Here is a 21,380-nt window from a genome sequence, read left to right as displayed (position 1 = left end):
TTGTTTTTCGTAGGCAAAAATGCGCAAAAGTGGAACCTTTAACAAGACAATATGAATGCTACCAAATTTCCCACTATTTTATCTGTATTTGAAAGTGAATGCGGTTAGTTAGATACTGCGATTTTCATATCAAAAATTGTCAAAAATCGAATAGCATATTAGAAGCCCGTAATGCAGTCCATTATAAACAAAAGGAACCGATCCCTAACTCGACAACTTTTTTGGTACTATTGAATAGTAAATAAGCACAAATCATGACGATGGGCCTTTTTGGTAAAATGTTGGCCGATCCGAAGAGATCTAGCGAATGTTCCCATTGACTACATTATACATTCGTCTATTCCCCTCCCCCCCCCGTCCATCCCCCTCCTATCCTCCTTCCCCCAACCAAGAATAAAAAAGAATATGTATACCATCGAAATCGAATGTAGAAGGGACTTTAATGTCTTTACCAATGATTTGCCGTCAATGGAGGTGCTTATCTGAGGTTGAATTAAGTCTTTTCATAGATCACATGCAAACATCAATATCCTATTGTAAAGTTAATATGCCGTAAGGTTCACGCACATATTGTTTGATTGTATACATACTTGTCTTATCGAAGCCCTTATCATAAAGTTGTTGTTTATGAGTATCGACTAGGAGTAAGTTATACAGCGACCTCAACCAGCTATCTTGAAGAATTATGTCTAAAAGCAGAATTTTCATGCCGATGTCATACGCCTACAAAGCTGGCGACAAACTATATTTGCTATTACATTGCTTCTCTTTTTACGCAGCACTACACATATCTTTCTACAACCACTGAATGCTCAGACCACGTGAATTTGAGACAGGCAACAATTGATAAAAAGTTTTCATCATTCTCAGCAGTCATAAAGGAGAATAGCCGACACAAGTCGATATCACGATTACGCACATAAAAAGATTAAATTCAAGGAAACTGTTTAGTAAGACCAACTGGAAGATAATTCTATCTCTACTGCCATATTCTCATCGATGTTCAGGGGTTTACTGTACACATACTGTACATTGTATGATATGATTGATGTCGTTCTACGTAATTAATTCAATTCATTGAAAGAACTCCTTTCCATTGCCTTTGTAACATGTTGGTAGTAAGGGTAACTTTACAAAGACACTATAAAATCACAAATCCTTCTCCTTGTATAAACTAACCTTAATGCGGAGCAATACTGCCTGATTGACTCTTCACATACTTTTAGTATACATATTTACGCCAACAATAATGACATTTATCATGTTAGTCTTTTAGGACTTCATTGAATGAAAAAAATCAAATACCCGGCCATTATCCCCTTATCCGCCCTTATCCTCCATATTGGAGGAGAGGGAAGCAGATAATCAGCTGTTTACGACGTCATACATGCACCTGAGAGAGTTCCTGAAAATGCGTGCCAACTTATAAAATATTAACATAGTTAATTTTACACAACTTGTAAGACTTTAGGATATTAATTAAAAAGTGTAAATCACCTTCAAAATTCAAGTAAATGTAAAAGATTTAACCAATTTTGAAGGATAGATGCATACGTACGCTAAATGTCGTTTATAAATAAATTTGCGTAAATTGGTATTTTGCAAGATGACTGTCAACAAAGACGCACAGTGATTGTCATTGTTTTCTTTCGAATTTTAAAACTACGGCTCAATCAATTTCTTCTGGAATTACTATTTTTGTGTCGCATCTTATGTCGGGGTGATGGAGTCAGCTCTACGCCATAGTCATATGGGATAATGTGGGCAACAGTCATATTGAATTGCTCGAATGAACGATACTTTTCATCGACGAAGTGATGATTGCAGTCACAGTATGTCGAATAGTGTTACTATATGACTAAGTTATATAGTAACTATACTTGTTACCTGAACTACGATTGTGGATATTGGACGATACACTATTTAGGCCTAGGCTACATCTCGTCTGCATACATTACACAAAATCGAACGCAAGATGGCTACATGGTGACTTAAGTTATTATTCTTTAGATTTCTGGATAATAAGGTCCAATTCAACCATTGCATTAACTTGAAAATCCGTGATAGTTTACCAGTTTCAGAAGGGAGTTGTTATGGAAATAATAACTTCCTGTTTTCAGCATATACCGTGCGCGAGCGTTGTTTTGTGTGCAGCGGTACTACAAGAGTATCTGCATAGCGGCAAGTCTAACTCTGCCGAGGTGAGATCTGTGACGTCATGCAAACGTTGCATCCTGGGTAATTTCACAAACACATGGCAACTTGCAGAGATCGTGGGTGGGATTTCATATAAAAATAACTCGTGTTTCCCTAGATATGGAGGTTTGATACTGTTAAATGGTATCCTCTTGATTGTAGATATATATTTGAATTTTTGGCACTGCTTAAGGGGCTGTTACATCAGTTTCCTTAACATCATTTAACTGTTGATAGTAAGCTACAGGAGTCGATATTCAGTTAATTGAAAGTAGTACGTTAGGATTCAAACTAACGGAGGTACTTATAGGTGAAAGGTTAAAAAGCTAAATGTAATATAAATGCGGTATAACTTGTGTTATCGAAAGAGATATTCTGAATTGGTTTGAGATTGGTTTGAGATTGCATATAACTGATGTGACAATTTAAGCAACATCGCATTACGTCTATACAATTATAACTATAAAAATGGACTAATAGTAATAATCATAATTTTTACTATTTAAAGGACAATAGAAAAACTGTTAGCTTGTGTTATTATTTACGTGATCATCCAGGTTATAACAAATAGTATAAATGTGAATGGTTAATCATCTCTTCGGTGACACGTGTCAACAACCACGTCATAGTACGCAGGGTAAGCTCAGAGAGTGGTTGAACTGGTTCGCTGCCAGAAAGTTTACTTCATTCCTTCTTGAGATTTGTGATCGTTAAGACCAGAAAAAATCGTCAAGATGCAGTTCATCCTAACATTTTGTGTTTTGGGACTCTTCTTTCAACTTCCAGCTTTTCAGGCAGAAACCGTAAGTTTCTTTTAAGTTTTATCAAATTCAAGTTGAAGTTGAACATTTAATTGTGATCAATGATTTTCTAACTCAGTATTTTTTAAACTAAATATGATTTAAAGTTTCTCTTTACCATGCTGTTTGAGATTATTGTCGGTGTTCCATTGGTGTATTTGTCTGTTTTTAACATATTGATATTATTGTACTTAATCTACTTATTAACAATAAAATATAGAATGCTCATTGTGAACTACCTCATGTACACAATAAAATATAATAAGCTTAATTACACCATATCATTAACATGGATAGGTTTGAAAAGGGGTCTATATATTAATTATTTTCTTAAAACAACGAATACAGTAATCAATTTGAAATTGGCAATGACTGGCTGATAAATCGTGGAAACGATTACGTTTCAAACGGGTATTTAATTATATCGTCCAACATAGCAAATAAACTATAACAACCATCGATAACAAAAACATGAAAATAATTATCATATGTAAGGATATAACTGTGAATTCCTTAACAAAAAATTAATTGAAATTGTTTCTTTTAGCCATCTTTAACTTGCTTCCAAGGTAGTTCATCAATCCTATAGTAAAAATATAGTTCGAACATCCATTTTTGGCAATTCAGATATATATTTTTTTAAATAAATAAAGGAAGGTGACTTGCTAGATACATGGTACAGTGTAATACCAATACAGTGTAATACCAATAAGTTAACGCATTGAAACAATAATAGGAACTATTTGAAGCAATCGATGAAACTTGACAGTTTCTTATTAACGGATTAGTTAAGTTAGATTAAATGATTAAATGATGTCTTACATACAAAAATACTCATAAATGATAAATACTTAATTTGCAGGAAAGATTCAAACGATTATCATCTATATATCAAGAAAATAAGATCCAATATTTTCAAATGTCAAATTTATATTCCGTTAATTACATTTAAGACTAAAGCAGATCAAAAGTAGTCATCAAAAGAATAAAGTTGCTTTGACTTGTTTAATTGTGTAAATAAACAACGACTTTGGCATTTGTGAATAGCTACTCAGTATACCCACTATAATAGAAATGTATTTATTCTACCGCAAGACTCATTGCTTATATCAATCGACATTGTAGTTTTTTTCTCTCCTGTGTTTTGAGCGCATTCCTTCCTTGACATCTCATCAAGGAAATCGTGATAGAATTTCTTTTCGTAGCAGTTTAAAAATTTGAAAAGAAAACATCTTGACTTAATTTCATCAAGTTTAAAACATATCTGGCCAAAGTCCTAATAATACTACAATTGAATATCAAACATTTTTTTATAGGAGACTGAGTAAAATATCATATATCAGTCTATGTTTTTTGTCACCGTTGTATCGTGTTAATAATAATGGCCTTTAAAATCTCTCTCAGATAAATATTCTTCCGCAATTCATTGGACATGTATTGTATATTTTGTTGGACGAAGTTTGGTAGCGAATATTACGTACATGCTATCATAAATGCTACTTTTACCAGTAATCCGTTCTTAAACTTCAATTGCTGATATTCTTAGATGGGCATTCTAATTTTTTTGGGCCAAGAAATATATAAATTTGACAAATGTGTTTTCAATTATACCTTTCAAAGTAGCAACTAACCTGATTAAGGAATCGATTAAAGAAATCATAGTAGAAAGAAACCTGATGCTTAAATGTCAGTCTACAACTTACTGTGAATTACTTAAAAAGGCAATAGATTATTAATTTTAACAAATGTAAACGCTCTTGACACTTTGCTGCCGAATATAGTCTTTCAATATTATAGCACGAACATAGTATAAACATTCATATTTGACATTTCATCTTAACGAAGGTGAATTATGAGACGTAGGGTACTGTACAGAAACGCAGAGCAATCAATCAAACTTAGAACGTCTTTATATTTACATTATATATTGTGGAATGATGCCTTAAAATCATAAATCATACTCATAAATCACAAACAATTGTTGTAAATACTGAATCGACTATATTCGATGTGAATCTATATATTATCTATATATTGAACAATATCTTTATATTAATTTCGTCATATATTTCAATTAATAAACTTACCATTAACACAGACCAACATACCAAGGAGAGAATAAAGTTGCTTCGGCTTGTTTTACTCTGTAAATAAACCAAACAACAAAATTTGACAAAATTGTAAATATCTTATCGGGACACGCACTACTGAAAGGTCTTTATTTTACCGAGACACTCATTTTTAACATAGAAATTAGGAATAAACTGTTCTCTCGCGTGTTTTAAGAGCATGTTTTCCTTGGCATCACATCGACGAATAGCAATGGAATATCAAAATATTTTAATAACAGATTAAGCAAGTGACAAGAATCACTCATTGCCTTAATCTGATGTAGTGTTGAATATAAACGTTAAAAGTATGCAGTATTACTACAACAACAAAAAAACTGAACAATTTGGTTAATGACTGGGACTAATTAAATTAGCATAGTTGGGTTTAGTAGGTTTAATACCATTGTTGCATCGTATGTAGTAATAAAGGTCTGTTAAATATTTTCAACAAAATATGTATTATCCGATTTATTAGATTAGATTAGGTTTTATAGTAGAGATTCTGCTGGAGGAACGCTGTTAGTTTATGTTAAGGAATTATTTCTATATAAAATAGTCAAATGAGATTTATCTTTGGAAACATTTAAAAAAAATGGAGAAGGCAGTGAGGAATCCATTACAATTTTGGAACAACATAGAAAGGCGAATATCACACTTGATGATAAAATGTTGTCTAGGTATAAGTTTATGAGGGAGTTTTAATAAGTATTCTAGATTATTACTAACAAATACATCATATGTATCAAACGATCTAAATGGTACAACTAACTTCGCAAACAGAACCTTGAGGAAAAAACGGCGAGAGTACCCACCGTTCTAACTACTATTTTAGATAAATCACTAAACTTTCTAATAATTGTAAATTATGTTTCAAGTTGAAGCTGGGTAATTCATTCAACTTATACTCAAAAAAATGATATAAATAAACGAGATCATATGACAAAATGCAGAAATGGCTCAGAGATACGAAAGCAACTCATTTAACTAGGATAATTCAAAATGTATTTGTACGTACATGGAAGTCAATTCGTAATATTTTCATCCATCCTTAGTTTCAAAAATAATTTAAAAAAGGTTGTCTCCAAACATCCATGCCAAGAAGCATACACAACAACAACACAGTATTGAATAGAAACCAATTTGTTTTCATTAAAATATGTCACGGCTTAACGATAGTTCTATATACGTTATAAACTGAATAGTTATACTGTGTTGGAATAGAGTGTTGGAATAGTGTCTCTTGATTTTCCGTAATGTTTCCTACAAAGAAGCTACTATCTGAGTAAAAGAGAAAGATCTTAACACGAATATTACAAAAACCTTGTCATACGAGTGGGGTCAAAGTAAATGCCTCTCTATCAGTGAAATGATTAAGATGACCTTATTGTGACATAGTTAACGATCCCTGATTTCAATTCATTGGACTTTAACCAAAGATTAGCAGCAACTTAAAAATGCTTCGGAACTGAATTGATTTCGGCGGTAAGTACCTTTTACAAACGAGTCCCTCCCGCTATCGGAATGTACTTTCAGTGACTTCAATATATATTTCAATTATTATATCTCCATTTTAGAATGTTGAACGGGAAAATTCTGGGAGGAACAAAAGAAGCACTGGAGGTAAGAAACATTTATCATTCTTATTAATTTCTTTTGTCAAGAAACTTTAACATGAATCTTTACAAAGCAAAATACATATTCTAAAGAAGGACATTACAAGTATGAATGTCATTTTCTTTTATTTTTTCATTTTTTCAATTGAGAGGTACCCATCGATATATGATTTATAAAGACGTACTGTGGATTATTTAACTTGGTTACAAAAAAAATACTGTAAAACGAAAAATAACTCGCTTTTAAAGCTGGCTGGAAACAACTTGTAGTTAAAAACTGAGAGCCTTTTAAAGTTTCTCGCGGTGGAGACCAACATTTTGTCGATTTATCTTAAAGTAACAAGCTACTAGAATCGATCGGTATCTTTTAAAATTAGTTAACTGCATTTAAAATTTCGGTATGAATTTAACTTAATTTACATTTCAATTTTGGCTTTATGCCTTTAGTAACGTATTATTATAGAGATACCCATCGGTAAATAAATACATATATAGTATTCATCTCACTTAATATTCAATTCCGGTTGTAAAACAAATATCATCATCAGTATCATCAGTATTACAGAAACGTAATTAATCAGTCATATTAATGTTCTTAATTGACAATAATGGTGATTTCTGCTTTAGTAGTCTTCACATGTTTTTGATTAATATGCATTTATACTTAAGTTTCTTGATCTGGTAATTATATATATACTAAGACCTGCCACCGTTAATTCTTTCTTCACAGAAATGCGTACTTTGAATTTTGTAATATGGTAAAATAAAACAAAAATCCAATAATCGAAAAGCAACACGCTTTTATCACTGGCTGAAAAGTACCAACAATTATTATTTGTATCTAAGGTTTGTCGCGGCGGTGAAAAGTAGGCCAACATTTGTCGTTTTAAATTAAACAGAAATAGTAACCAGAACTGATCAGGATTTGTGTATGCTTCTGTTACTTCATTTAAGATTATTCTGTATATCTGTTGTTTCTTTTTACGATTTTACAATGTGTACTTCAAGGGTGTTCTTTCAAGCAGAGAAATGTATAGAAGATTTATGTTTACTATTTTGACAAACATTTTCTTCTGCAAACCGTAATTTTTACCTTAATCGAGAGTCAGGTAAACGGGACATCGAGTTCGGTAGTTCACTAAAAAAACGTTTTCTTTCATTTCTACAGACTCTTCCTACTTTTTCTACCAAGAACCAGAATATCCTCGAGATTGTAAAGAAGTTTACGACCAATGTGAAGGGAGTCCCTCTGAATCCGGAGTTTATCTAATTAAGCCGGATGGAGCCAATGAACCTTTTCAAGTTTACTGTAATAACTCAATTGACGGAGGAGGTTGGACGGTAAGAACATAACATCATATTACCCTTAATTAATTTCTATTTAGCGTTCTTGCTGCAGTATGTTGATATTTTATATTTCATTGGTTCAGTAAAGGAAAAATTCTTTACAAAGATTATGTGTGTTGCAGGTGCTGATTCGTTCGACAAGGCATGCATTATTTATTCATATCTTTCAGTTTGATTTAATTCAAAGGAAAACGTTATTTAGTGTCAAATTTACCATATTAAATATGAATTTCTAATAACATTTAACATAACTTCCCGAGAACATATAATAATCCTAAGTATGATTGTTTTCTCTTATAGCGAGAAAGATTCAAAACCTCAAAATGTTTCGACAGCTACATGACTGTTCGCAATATGGGCAAAAATTATATGATACTAATGTATTTCATTATAAAATTCAAAGGGCGCACAGGCTACCGTATCTGTTCAACGTTAGACGCACTATTAAAACACTAACTACACTCCGTGTAATACATCGTATCCTCTAACGTTAATCGTTCACATTGTTCTTTATTTTCAAACCAAATATGACATGTTTTTGTTTTGAAACTAAACCAGGTCTTCCAACGCCGGGTCGATGGTTCCGTAGAATTTTACAGAGACTGGGATGATTACCGAGATGGTTTTGGTTTCCTGAAAAGGGAATTTTGGCTTGGCAACGATAAAATATCACTCTTAACAACCAAAAGGATTACATGATTCGCATTGATTTAAAGAACGTGAATGGAGATCCCTATTTTGCGAAGTACGACCTGTTTAGGATCAGCGATGAAGAGACTAAATATCGTTTAGTTGGCCTTGGAGAATACGACAGCTCCAGCACAACAGGTACGTACATATCAAACCTCGTTGATTATTCTTGTCAGCATCAAAACCTTCAAACAAATATTTCAAAGGACTGAATATTAGTAAGGAAATTATGAACGCCTCTACCAAATTATGCATAATTACCTTGATCCGTTACCTCCCTGTCCAACATTTGTAGTCAAATTAACCCGTGTAATTAGAATCGTCAGTTCATTAGCTGTTGGTAATCATTCATTAAATATGTAGCATATACGCAGACATTTTAGAAATGATCAGCCAAAAACGATATTAATAATTATGATCTCATTAACATTTTTAAAATAACATTGCATAAATCTGCATAAAACGATACCTTGAACACCTCCCGGGCAATGCCCGTTAATCCACTTCTGTTGTTATTAAAACACCAGACGAATCCATCACGTCAACGCTATCAGACTGAGAATATTGTCTTTAGATTATCCATTAATCTTCTTTATATTTGGTTTATTGATTGTTTCCGAATGTAAAATTAAGAAAGTATACTCATGTGTGACAAACGATAACATCGGGAGCTGAAGCATAGTCAAATACTGACTCTAGTTTAATTCAAATAGTACAATGTTTGTAATCAAATCGAAAGAAAGCTGGTCAGGTGAAATTGTATTTGGAATCCATGATTAATGGGCTTCTTAAATGAACTCAGGTTGATACATATACCTTAAATGAACTCAGGTTGAAAGATAAACCTTAAATGAACTCAGGTTGATACATATACGTACAGTGACAGAAGGCCTTGTAATTTATAACAACAAACCTATTCCAACTTCCTTGTCATCTGCCCATCATCCCATAAGTTTTCTTTATCCTTCAACTGGCAACATCAAGAAAAGAAAATAATAACAGAGTAGAAATCTTTATAGACTTCTAACACAATGATCCAATAATTTGGTAAATAAAACCATTGATGAAAAAATAATGTTCTTCATAATAACTATTGATTTTTTTCTTTTACGATTCCAACATACCGGTAACATTGTGGTAGCAACGATATATTTCTTAACATAGATATAGTGTGTGTCATGAAATACAAACAATAATCCATAAAGTGTGATGTGAAAATTGGATACTTGACAACCGAAACTGGTTTAAATTAGGCCACTTTGTCCCGTATTTATGGTATGTATTAATTGACGTTGAAAAGGGTGTTATCGTAAAGAGATGGTTAGTTTGCAATAACATGTATCGTGGTGTACTAATAATTTTGAACAAAAACACAAAAATATAATAAAGAAAATTCATATTAATTCAGTTTTCATCTAATAATAGGCACTATTAATTCAGTTTTCATCTAATAAGAGGCACTAATAAGTGGTGTAAACAACATTTATTTAGAAATAAATACAAATTTAAAGAAAATGTTTGTTTAATGTGACAGTATTTCATTAATCTTACACAAATTCTACTATGAAACTTCTAATTTATGCCGTATGGAAACAACCTAATATTATTGTTAATATGATCATGCGTTTTATCTCCATCTCGTGTTTCCTTTTCACAGCGTATGATAGAATGGCATACCACAGGAACCAGTCATTTACGACATTCAACAGTGACAACGACCTTCACAGTACTTTAAACATGGCCCAGTATTATCATGGAGCGTGGTGGCACAATAATAATTATTATGTCAATCTCAACGGACTGTACTCAGCCGGAAATACTGATTACAAGAGCATCTTCTGGTATAGTCTTCCAGGAAGTAAATACCACATAAAATACGCAGAAATTAAGATACGTCCAGTGTAATACATCAGACGCAGACAACAACTCCAATAAAAAAAAACATGAAGTTTCATCAGGGGTCACAGAGTCCCGTGAAAAATAAAGTTTTCATCTAAATTTTAACAATTATTTCTCAAACAAGGCACCAGCAAATGAGTGCTTCTAGAGAAATGAACTTACAACTTTCGAAAACAATGAACGAAAAATTCCACTTGACGAATAACTTTAAATATACCTCTTTGTCAAAACCGATAACTGCTTTTTGATAATATTTACGAATGACGAATACTGAAGAAGAATAAATTTCAAGTAATTTATCCACCCTGAGAGTAAATCCTTTGTCCTGTATGTGTGTTGAATGTTTAAACAGCAGTAAGCTGATTACGAAGATAATAATGTTAGCACCTTTAATTGAATGCAGCTTGTCCCCTTCCCCTAGTCATAGAAATATATAGCCACTTTGATAAACCTGTGAACATATTCATGATCCCTTAAGGTTATTGTCAATATAACTGTTAAATGACCAAACAACTTACCAACGTGTTACTGCAATAGTAATAAATAACCATTCGCCCAAGTATCAATAAGTTGCCAAAAATTACATTGAATTCAAAAAATCTTTCAATATGATCATGTTCATATTTGCTAGTTTTGGGGTAATTGCATTTTAGAGTACATTAACGATTCGAACATAATTGAGGAAATTTCATCAGTTAAGGTACATTCCTTACTCCACATACTAAGCGAAACTCATCACGTGCAATATTTAATGGAAGGCAGCTAGTCTGTGAATATCTTTAAAAAGAAAAAGATGTTGCCTATAAGTATGTATTACATTCCTTACCACCCCCCTCCCCCCCCCCATAAATACAGATATATAGACACTTTGACACACCTGTGAACATGATCCTTATCAAGGATATTATCAATATAACTGTTAACACAGTACCTCACAGTTAGTCGTAGCAAACCCTTTACCATATAAAGTGTTACTACCAAAAGTAATAGATAGATAACCATCCGCCAGAGCATTAATATATTTGGCAAAAACTACATCGAAATGAAGATATCATTCAATATTAGATACTAAATCTTGTTTATCTTTGCTTGTTTTTGGATTATTGCATTTTAGAGTACATTACCGAATCGAACATAGCTGAGGAAATTGTGTCGATTCAGGGGATTTAATGAACAAACTTTCGGCTTCGTCGCGGCTAAACATTTTCATTTGAGAATAGAAAAATTACGTGCCATGTATAGCCAACGTGCTAGTTACCAGTACAAGTGTATAGTGTTATATATTGAAATAGTAGTTTAACAATTAGTATGTGTGCAAGACAAATGGAAAATTATTTGAAGTAGACCCAGCTATTTCGGAGTTTCAAGTCACAAGAAGAGCAGAAATATCACGTGTTAAAACCTTGAAACATGCTGGACTTACATTGAAGTTTGGTGAGCGTTAATTTAGCTAAGGAAAACATATAACACACTTCTTCCATTTGAGGTAGGAGCGTAATTTATAATAATCGCTCACAGAGACCATGCCCCCACCCCTCCCCATCTCTACCTTAGATGGTCAGTCGATGTAAATGGATCATTCGTGGTACTTTCCTCATTCAGTTGGAGAAGAATTGAGTTACTTCTATACGGCTGTACACCCATCTTTTTTTTTCAATATCATACGAAATTTTTGTTAGCAAAAACTGGCATTTAGCACTACTTGTATTTTTTTAATTTATTGTCTTAATATGTATCATTTTGCACGTCATTTTCCAATTGATTTACTTTCATATTATTAAACTTGTGTATTACATTTAATATTAATTTCAAACCATGTTTCCATCGCTGTTGTTAATGTTCATTACGTTGAAACATTACAATTAATAATAATAACAGCCAAATCCAATTCGTATCGCCGTAAGAATATCACTGTTTGAGAAGAGCGCCCTCAATTTGTCAGAGCTGCATAGTTTCGACTGTAATAGGCAATTGAGATTCAATGGAGCTCTCCAGCCACGCCCTGAATAACAGAGGGCGCTATCATATCGACCCTATCTAGTTCCTCGAAACTTGCACTGACTTGCATTGACTGACTGCAGATCATAACAGTACCGGGAGTTGATAATTTATATTACAAACTATTTCTGGAGTAACTATGGACTAAGAGATCTTTTGAAACATATTTTCGAACATTCCAGTTAGACTAACTGTTTTAAGCACTTGTGTTTCATAAAGCACTTGTTTTTCCTAGGCAAAACTGCACCAAAGTGGAACCTTAACTAGACAATCACCAAGCGCATTTCCATACAAGATTCATGTTACATACATTAGGCCAGATATGACAGCGCACTCGGTCCATAAAATTACATGTCCTCATACACCAGAATGCCTTCACACTTTGCGTGTCATGTCTGTATCAATCATTAGACCATTAAAGAGTCAATGGGCATACATGTAAATGCAGTTCTAACCTTGGAATATATACTACGGTTCTTTTATTGTCCATTGCTGCTCACCTAATGTACGCAAGTAACTGATTAAAATAATTAAAGAAAATCATCTCCTAGAAACTTTTCCATAGTACTATTGAACACGTCAAAAAACTCCAATATGAATGTTTTCCAAATGTCCCACTTTTTCAACTGTATTTGAAAGTTAATTGGATTAGTCAGCTACTGCGTTTTTAATATCAAACATTTTGACGACTCGAATAGCTTATTACAGGTCCGTTATGCATTCCATTATAAATTTTAAAAAAATATTTTTTTCGTACAATTTTGGCCGACTCGAAGAGATCAAGCAAAAGTGATCATTGACTACAGATAACATTCGTTCATTCCCCCATCACCCCCCTTCTCCCTCCCCCAAGAAATATATGCTTTTCCTCTCTTCATATCGTATTTTATGTGTGTTTATATTGACATACAGTACACACAAACAAAGGATGAAGTATATCCAATATGTATTTATTGTTATTATTTAGTAAAATCTGTCTCTATAAAGAGAAGAGCCCTCTGCGGCTGAAATATTGTCATCAATTTTTAGAATTTTACTGAATACATACATAGCCAACCAAAACACATCCTGCTAATTTTATTGTAATACTTCAGCACTGATAAACTGTAAAGGTAACTTGAAAGACACTAAACTGGTTTTCTCAAACAGAGGACGACCGAATATAAATTTAAAACTTCTAACTCCTACATGGGCGTGATCTGTTCATATGTTTAATTCTTGTTGAATAGCATATCATTTTACAGGGCATGATTTTCATTTATCTTTCCTGTTGACGTAATCTACTCTGGCTATCACATTGCTTCTCTTTCTACGCAGGACTACAACTTCTACAACCACTGAATGCTTGGACCACGTGTATGTATGACTTTGTGACAGGCAACAATTGATACAAAGTTCCATCATTCTCAGGGGTCATATAAGACAATAGCCGACAATAGTCGATATCACGATTACACAATTAAAAGATGAAAAGAAAGCCAGTGTCGACATAAAACTTCAAGGCAACTGTTTAGTAAGACCAACTGAAATAAATTAATGAAACTATTCGATCTCTGCTGCCACATTGTCTTGATGTTCAGAAGATCACTGTACACATACTGTTCAATGTATAATAGGATTGATGTCGTCCTACGTCATAAATTCCATTCATTAAAAGAACTCACTTCTATTGCCTGATAGACTATTCACATACTTTTAGTATACATATTTACACCACCAATAATGTCATTTATCATGTTATTCCTTTACGACTTCATTGAATAAAACAAAAATTCAAATTCCCCGCCCTTATCCCCTTATCCGCCCTTATCCTCCATATTGGAGGAGAAGGAGGCAGAAAATCAGCTGTTTACGACGTCATACATGAGCCTCAGAAGTTCCTGAAAATGAGTTGCCAACTTAAATAATATTTACAAAGTTAATGTTTACACAACTTGTAAGACTTTAGGATATTTATTAAAAGAATGTAAAGCACTTTTAAAATTCAAGTAAATGTAAACTATTTAACCAATTTTGAATGTTAGATGCATACGTACACTGAATGTCGTGTATAAATAAATCTGCGTAAATTGGTATTTTGCAAGATGAATGTCAACACAGACGCACATTGATTGTCATTGTTTGCTTTCGAATTTTAAACTACGGCTCAATCACATTCTTCTGAAATTACTATTATTTTGTCGCACATTATGTCGGGGTGATGGAGTAAGTTCTACGCAATAGTCATCTGGGATAATGTGGGCCTCAGTCATGTTGAATTGCTCGAATGAACGATACTTTTCATCGACCAAGTGATGATCGCAGTCACAGTATGTCGAGTAGAGTTACTATATGACTAAGATATATAGTAACTATACTTGTTAATCGAACTACGATTGTGGACATTGGACGATACACTATTTAGGCCTAGGCTACATCTCGTCTGTATACATTACTCAAAATCGAACACAAGGTGGCTACATGGTGACTTAAGTTACTTTTCTTTAGATTTCTGGATAATAAAGTCCAGTTCAACCCGGCTGTTGTTATATTTGTAAAATTAGTGATAGTTTAGTAGTTTCAGCATATACCGTACGCGAGCGTTGTTTTGTGTGACGCGGTTCTACGAGAGAATCTGCATAGCGGCAAGTCCGACTCTGCCGAGGTGCATGTGTGACGTCATGCAAACGTTGCATCCTGGGTAATTTCATAAAAACATGGCAACTTGCAGAGAGCTTGGGTGGGATTTAAAAAAAAAAAAAAAAAATCGTGTTTCCCTAGATATGGAGGTTTGATACTGTTAACGGTATCCTAAGGCTTGATTGTAGATATATATTTGGATTTTTGGCACTGCTTAAGGGGCTTTACAGCAGTTTCCTTAACATCTTTTAACTGTTGATGGTAAGCAACATGAGACGAAATTCAGTTAATTGAAAGTAGTACGTTAGGATTCAAACTTACGGAGGTACTTATGGGTGAAAGGTTAATAAGCTGAGTGTAATATATATACTGCGATACAATTTGTGTTATCGAAAGAAATATTTTGAGTTGGTTGAGATTGTATATGAATATAATATAACTAATGTGACCATTAAAGCAACATCGCATTACGTCTATACAATTTAAGCTATCAAAATGGACTAATAGTAATTGTCATCATTTTGACTCTTTAAGGGACCATAGAAAACCTGTTAGCTTATGCTTTCATTTACGTGATCATGCAGGTTATAACAAATAGTATAAATGTAAATGGTTAATCAGCTCTTCGGTGACACGTGTCAACAACCACGTCATAGTACGCAGGTTAAGCTCAGAAAGTGATTGAACTGGTTCGCTGCCAGAAAGTTTATTTCATTCCTTCTTGAGATTTGCGATCGTTAAGACCAGAAAATTCGTCAAGATGCAGTTCATTTTAACATTTTGTGTTTTGGGACTCTTCTCTCAACTTCCAGCTTTTCAGGCAGAAACCGTAAGTTTCTTTTATCTTGTTATCAAGTTAAAGTTGAATATTTTAACACAATAATTGTTAAACTAATTATCATTTTTCAGTTGTTCTTTACCATGCTGTTTGAGTTTGTTGTCGGTGTTCAATTGATGTATTTGTCTGTTTGTAAAATATTGGTATATTGTACTTAATCTACATATTAAAAAGGAAAATCGAGAGTGCTCATTGTAAACTACCTCGTGTATAGGACGTCTTAGTACACCATATCATAAATAGACATGGGTTTGAAAATCGGTTAGAATATCAGTTATTTTATTAAAACAACGATATGAATTCCTTTTTTTTTTAACGAATACAACAAGCAATTTAAAATTGACAATGGCTTGCCGATATATCGTGGAAACGATCACGTTTCAAACGGGTATTTAATTATATCGTACAACATAGCAAATAAACTGTAACAATGATCGATAACATTAAAAAGGGAAAATAATTATCATATGTAAGGATATAACTGTGGATTCCTTAACAAGGATTAACTTAATTTTTTCCTTAAGCCATCTTTAACTTGCTTCCAAGCTGGTGCATCATTCCTATAGTATAAATATAGTTCCAATATCCATTTTCGGCAATTTAAATATATATTTAAAAATACATGATGGAAGGTGACTTGCTAGATACAAGGTACAGTGCAATACCAATAACTTAATGCCTTGAAACAATAATAGGAACTATTTGAAGCAATCGATAAAACGTAACACTATCTAATTATCGGATTAGGTAAGTTAGATTAAATGGTTAAATGATGTCTTACATAAAAAAAATACTCATAAATCATAAAAACTTAAGTTGCGGGAAATATTCAAACGATTATCTTCTATATCAAGAAAATAAGATCCAATAATTTCAAATGTCAAATATATATTCCATTAGTTACATTTAAGACTAAAGCACATCAAAAGCAGACAAAAAAATAAAGTTGTTTTGACTTGTATAAATATACAATGCAACGATTTTGGCATATGTTAATAGCTACTAAATATAACCGTTATTCTAGAAATGTATTTATTCTATTGCGAGCTCATTGTTTATATCAATCGACATTGTCGTTTGTTCTTTCCTGTGTTTTGAGCGCGTTCCTTTCTTGACATGTCATCAAGGAAATCGTGATAGAATTCCTTTTTTATAGCAGTAAAACAAGTTGAAAAGAAACTTCTTGATTTAATTTCATCAAGATTACCCACATGAACTTCGGATATGTCTGGCCAAAGTCCACCGTATTACTACAATGTATATCAAACAAATTTATTCTAGAGACTGAGTAAAATATCATGTTTCATGTCACCGTTGTATCGTGTTTAATAGGAGTGGTCTTTAAATTATCTCTCAAATCAATATTTATTTCCCATTCATTGGATATATATTATATATTCTGTTGGAAGAAATTTGGTAGCGAATATTACGTCCGTGTTATGATAATGTTCATTTCCCAGTAAACAGTTCTAAGCCTTTGATTGCTGATATTCTTGGATGGGCATTCTCCATTTTTGCGCCAAGAAATATATAAATTTGACAAATGTGTTTTCAGGTATACCTTTCAAAATAGCAAGTAACCTGATTAACAATCGATGAAGAAATCAAATAGTTAAAAACCTGATACTTAAATGACTACTACTTACTTAGGAAAGCAATAAATTATTAATTTTAACAAATGTTAACGCTCCTGACACTTGGGCTGCCGAATGTAGTCTTTCAATATTTCTGCACAAACATAGTTTAGACCTTCATATTTGACATTTAATCTATTCGTAGGTAAATTATGAGAGGTAGGGTACTGTACACAAACCGAGACCAACCAATCAAACTTAAAACGTCTTTATATGTACATTATATGTTGTGGAATGATGCTTTAAAATAAAAAAAATTATACTCATAAATCACTTGATTTAAAACTCTTGATGTAAATATTGAATCGATTACATTCGATGTGAATCTACCAAGTACCAGTATATAATATTTCCAACTGTAAATTACTTTAGTCTATATTTCATAAATTAAACTTACTATCAACACAGACCAACATACCAAGTAGAGAATAAAGTTGATTCGGCTTGTTTAACTCTGCAAATAAACCAAACAACAAAATTTACCAAAATTGTAAATATCTAATCGGGACACGCACTACTGAAACTTATTTATTCTACCGAGGGAGTCATTTATGTACATTTTAAGGAATTATGTCTGCATTAAACAGTCAAAATATAGGCTTTTATCTTTGGAAACATTTGAAAACGTGAGAAAGGCAGTAAAGCACCCATTACAAGTTTGATTATTATGATGCATAAATTGTATTGGTGGTCGTAGTTTATGAGGGAATTTTAATGAGTATTCTAGATTATTACTAACAAATAAATCATATATGCCATAATGTCAAAATGGTAGACTTACTAAGCAAACAGAACCTTGAAAGAACAAGCGGTGAGAGTACTTACCACACTTAGTACTATTGAAGATAAATCACTGAACTTTCTAACATTTTTTTAAATTATGTTAACTAGGATAATTCAAATTATATTTGTACGTACATGAAAGTCAATTCCTAATATTTTCATCAATCTTAACTTACTTAACGATAATTACCTCAGCTAAGCACTACGATAGTCGTATTTACGTTTTAATACACAGACGCAAACATTAATGTGAGATATATTTATGAAAATTATGAACGTCTAGAAAACCGTGTGTTTGTCTTAGTCTCAAGCTATCAAATTTACTAGTATTTTCTAGATTCATTTCATTTCAAAAAGCTCATTGAATTCAATTTTGATTTTTTGTTCTCCTACGGGAAGGAATCATATTCCTTTCTCACTTCATGTCGCGAAAATTAAAACGTCTACTATACTGTTTTATCTAAGTTATATATTATAAGGGCGGGAAACAGGGCAAGAATGGCGTTGAATAAGTAATTTGTTTATTAAGTCATTCTGTCATCAAAATAGTTTCAACTTTGTTTATTTAAGGTTTGTCGTCAAAAAACACAAAGACCACAGTATAGAATAGAACCACGTTTTGTTTTCATTAAAATAAGTCACGACTTACAGAAAGTTCTATACACACGTTATAGACCCTATAGTTCAACTGTGTTGGAACAGAGTGTTGGAATAATCGATTGATTTTCCATAATGTTTCCTACAAATGAGTCAAACAGAGAGATCTTAATATGAACAATACAGAAACATTGTCAATCGAGTGGGGTCAAATTGATTGCCTCTCTGTCAGTGAAAGAATTAGGATTACCTAAATGGTGACAAAGTTAACGATTCCTGGTTTCACTACATTGGATTTTAATCAAAGATAAACAGTACTTAACAATATTTGAAACTGAATTTCTAATCAAGAATTGATTTCAGCGATGAGTAGCCTTCACAAACGAGACGATCCCGCATATCGGAATGTTGATTCTTTCAAATGCCAATTTTCATATCTTCAATTTTAGAATGTTGGACGGGAAAATTCTGGAAGGAACAAAAGAAGCACTGGAGGTAAGAAAAATTTATCATCATTATTCCTTTTTGTTTCTACTATTTTAAACGCATATTTCAATTGTTGGGGGAAAAAAATCACGTTTTAACAAAGGCCATTACAAGTATGAATGCAATTGTATTTATTTATTTTTTATTTTAGAGGTACCCATCGAAGTAAATGATTAATCTAACTTAATTAATCATTCATATCAGTGAACTCGATTGACATGTATAGTGATTTTTTTTTTGGTACACACATTTGTTTAATATGCGTTGTACTTCCGTTTTTTTAATTTTGTAACCAACTATGTACCAATATCTACTACCTTATATCATCATCGACTGTTTATTGTGTTTTTAATGCTTTCTTCACATAAAGACATACTTTGGATTATTTAATTTAGTTAGAAAAAAAACTGTAAAACGAAAATTAAGCCACTTTTAAAGCTGGCTGGAAACGACTTATAATTAAAAGAGTTACTATCGGTGAATAAATACATATATAGTATTCATGTCACTTAATATTAAGAACCGTTTTAAAATAATATCATCAAAAACAGTATTAATCGATCAGTCATATTAATGATTTAGATTGACAATAATGGTGATTTCTGCTTTTTTGGTCTTCACATATTTTTGGTTTTTATGCGTTGATACTTACGTTTCATGATGTAGTAATTAATATGAACAAAAAACTACTACCTAAAGTCATAATTATTTCTACACGGAAAGGCGTACTCTGGTTTTTTTTTAATTTAGTGAAAAAAAAAGCTAATATGTCTAAAAATCGAAAAGCAAAACGCTTTTAACACTGGCTGAGAAGCCTTTTAATGTTTGTCACAGCGGTTGGAAAGAAGGCAATTATTTGTCGTTTTAAATTTAATTGATATTTTGACCAGAACTTATCAGGATTTATTTTTCTTGCGGGGGAAAGAGGTGGGATATTCTGTGACTTCGTTTAAGGATTCTCTCTATATTTGTTTTTTTTTTTACGATTTGACGACGTTATTTCAATGCTGTTATTCCAAGCAAAAAATCTATGGAAGGTTATGTTTCATATTTGGAAAGCTTTTTTTCTTGCAAACCGTAATTTTCAATTGTATCGATAGAGCGGTAAACGGGACATCCAGTTCGGTAGTTCACTTTAAAAATGATTGCATCCATTTCTTACAAGTTTTTTTTCCTTTCATTACTTCAGACTCCTCCTACTTTTTCTACCAAGAGCCAGAATATCCTCGAGATTGTAAAGAAGTTTACGACCAATGTGAAGGGAGTTCCTCTGAATCTGGAATTTATCTGATTAAGCCAGATGGAGCCAATGAACCTTTTCAAGTTTACTGTAATAACTCAATTGACGGAGGAGGCTGGACGGTAAGAACATAACATAATATTAGCCTTAATTCATTTCTACTTAGCGTGCCTGCTGCAGTATTTTGATATTTTATACTTTATTGGTTCAGTAAAAAGCGATTCCTTGGTACAGATTCTGTGTGTAACAGGTGCTGATTCGTTCGACAAGGCATGCATTCTTTATTCGTATCTTTTAGTTTGATATAATTCTCAGGAAAACGTTACTTAGTTTCAAATTTACCGTGTTAGATATGTATTTCTAATAACGTATAACATAACTTCACGAGTATCCTTTAATAATCCTAAGTATGATTGTTGTCTCTTATAGCGAGACAGTTTTTCGCTACCTTCAAATGTTTCTACAGCCATATTACTGCAATATGGGTAAAAATGAAATGATACCAATGTATTCTGTTAGAAAAAGAATA

The 21,380-nt window shown here is 32.6% G+C and overlaps 1 long non-coding RNA gene across 1 annotated transcript; it reads left to right on the top strand.

The window, feature by feature from the left end:
* Positions 1-8,630: 8,630 nt before the first annotated feature.
* Positions 8,631-10,947, top strand: LOC139973001 (uncharacterized). Its single transcript, XR_011795111.1, has 2 exons — positions 8,631-8,895; positions 10,415-10,947. It is a non-coding gene; the product is annotated as an uncharacterized lncRNA (long non-coding RNA).
* The last annotated feature ends 10,433 nt before the right edge of the window (positions 10,948-21,380 follow it).

Source organism: Apostichopus japonicus, chromosome 9 (assembly GCF_037975245.1).
Source record: "Apostichopus japonicus isolate 1M-3 chromosome 9, ASM3797524v1, whole genome shotgun sequence".
Lineage (NCBI taxonomy): Eukaryota > Metazoa > Echinodermata > Holothuroidea > Aspidochirotida > Stichopodidae > Apostichopus > Apostichopus japonicus.
The sequence above is the reverse complement of the archived record's forward strand: the minus strand, read 5'-3'. Positions and strand labels throughout refer to the sequence as shown.